This window comes from Morone saxatilis, unplaced genomic scaffold (genome assembly GCF_004916995.1).
Source record: "Morone saxatilis isolate NCDOM2014 unplaced genomic scaffold, NCSU_SB_2.0 Contig1, whole genome shotgun sequence".
Taxonomy (NCBI): domain Eukaryota; kingdom Metazoa; phylum Chordata; class Actinopteri; family Moronidae; genus Morone; species Morone saxatilis.
In genome coordinates, this window is record NW_023339651.1 from 20,593,142 (window position 1) to 20,595,889 (window position 2,748).

The window sequence follows — 2,748 nt, forward strand, 5'->3', positions numbered from 1 at the left end:
CACACACACACACACATACCAAAGATCATCCACAAGGACATTAAGTAATGCCATTAATATCTCGCATGAAAAAAGTTTTAAAGAGCCTATTATTATTATTTTTTAATAATGACGATGATTCATGTGACTATATGTAATGTGACGTGATTAAATAGGTTCTAGTGGTCAGTGAGAGAGTTTCTTTATGAGGTCCTATTGGTCACTGAAGAGGTTCTAGGGGTATTTTTAAGGTTTTGGTTTTTTAAGACATTCCAGTAGCCCCTGAGGAGGTTCAACAGGTCCTTGTGATCTTTCAGGAGGTTCTAGTGGGGAGATTTAGACAGCGTCGTCCGCCCACCCTCATCAAAACACCAAATGAGAGAATATCTTTTGGAAGAACGCTGTTTATCCCTCCAGCAGAGTTCAAGGTAGAGTTCAGTAGAGTTCTCGTCTGACAAGGAGCACTGAAGCTGTTCTGGACCTCACTAACACTATACTGTTTTTTCCTTTAATTCATCACCCATCTGTATCTTGTAATCTATCTAACACAACTTTAGCCTTAACATCAACAGCTGTCAACAGCTTCAACTTTAACACACTCCCATTTCAGGAACTCTGCTGAGAGTTCTGATCTCGGAAATGAGTAATGGCTATTTTGTGGATGAATGAGCTTTCCTTGGAAAGGCCAAATAGTCTCTAATGCATGTAGGCACCCACACAATTGACTTTGATCAAGCAACTACCAGCCAGGCTATTTGAGAAAATATACAACAACAAAGAAAAAGGAACAGCGTCATTGTTCTTTCGTTCATTCTCTGCAAGACCCTTTCCGTAGCACAGGAGACCCCACCTCTGATATAGAGAGGAGAAACTCGCAGGGGGAAAGTCAGCCTCTGATGGATTTATCAGTAATGTCCGTTGTACAACTTCCCATGTGTGCACGTCAAGGAAACAAGAGTGAATCAACAGCCAACGTAGATGCTCTTGAGAAATATGGGAGTCAGCTGGCGGGACACCAGATGGATGCACACACAGACACACACACACACACACACACCACCCCCTGCTCCTTTTGGAAGCAGCCTCGTCTCCACGGTGACTAAAAACAAAAAAGAGGCCCTGGCACAGCTGGTCTTTAGCAACCAAGAGAGAGAGAGAGAGAGAGAGAGGCAGCGAGAGTGAGAGACGAGGGGGGAAAACAGTGAATGAATGAGTGTTTAGATGTACAGACGGGACAGAGGGTGAGGGGGAGTGGGAGACAGGGCAAGCAGCAGAGAACAAGTCGACTTGGGAAGTGGTTGAAAGGGGGAGAAGCTGAGAGGAGAGAGAGGCAGGGTGAAAGAGGAGGAGGAGGAGAGGGAGGAGGTACACAAACTCCCTGAGAACAGGAGTTAAAGTGAGAGAAAGTGAGCACACACTGCCCAGGAGGAGAACAGTTGTAGTCCAACGGCTGCTGATCTGCTGGAAGAGTCAAATTACGTCCAAACATCCAGTGCTAGTGTCTCAGTCTGAACCGGAGCAGGCTGAATTAGATGAAGAGCCAGAGACTAGCAGGCACCACAAACAGATTTAAGAAAAAACGAATGAGAGGAGTGAGGAGAGGGGGAGGGTGAAAGCAAGAAGAAGGAGTAGAGATATGTGAAACATCGTCGGGACGCTTTTATATACAGCTGACTTTCTTTCTCCTTTCACAGAAGAGTTAACAAGTGGAAACATTGACGCTCTTAAACTTGCTCACATTCTCTGCAGAGGTAAGAGACTGCTTTTTGCTTTTCACATGTTACATGTCAATACGTATCAAACACAATGTCATCTGTAGACTCGTCTGCATGCAAAGACAGTTGTAGTTTCAGCAAGTAGAGAAAAACAACTTTTTAGGTGTATTAAAATCTAGAGAAGCTTGTTTCTCAAACTGATTTACACTTAAATTCCAAGATTCAGTACAAAGACATTATTGTCTTCCTCATTACATTATGCAGCATGTTTTGGTCTCTGACTATGCTCTGCTAATTATGAAACATGATGTGGGAGTGCAGTGCAGTGAAGGACAAAGACAGGAGGAGATAGCAGAGAGGGCCAGAAGCAGAGGTCAGACACTTTTCACACTCTGGCAGGTGGTGGAGATTTTCACTATCAGAGAGGCTTCCACAAAACCAAGAATCTACACACCCATGAACAAATGTGCATGTGTATGTATATATATCTATATTAATGCAAGTTTGAGGAAATAGTAGGACGTTATTTCTGGAATCAAATTTAGTTTTTAAAAGATAATGTATATCCACTTTACTACATAGTGATATCAGGAAATGTGGTTCTTCCTGTAAGAACTGCAGACTGTTGTTTTATCTCTTAACCAAAACATTGTGAAAGTGCCAACCACAAAAAAAAACCATCTCAATAAATGTGAGACATCAGCACACCATACACTTCCTGCACAAATAAATAACATCAACAAATGCAAGATCTTTTTTGTTACTTATTTTCTCCGCCACTTATATTTGGAATTTACTTATTGTATTGCACTGTTGTTTGTGTTTACTGTGTATGTCTGCATTTAATAAATGTATGTTATTGTTACTCTTCTGCACATACACTAAGAATGTAGTATAATACAGTACAGTAGCCTATAACATAGTATAGTACAGTAAAGTATAGTATGGTATGGTATAGTATAGTATAGTATAGTGTAATATAGTATAATATAGTGTAATATAGTATTGTATAGTTGAGTATAGTATACTGTAGTATAGTATAGTGTAATATAGT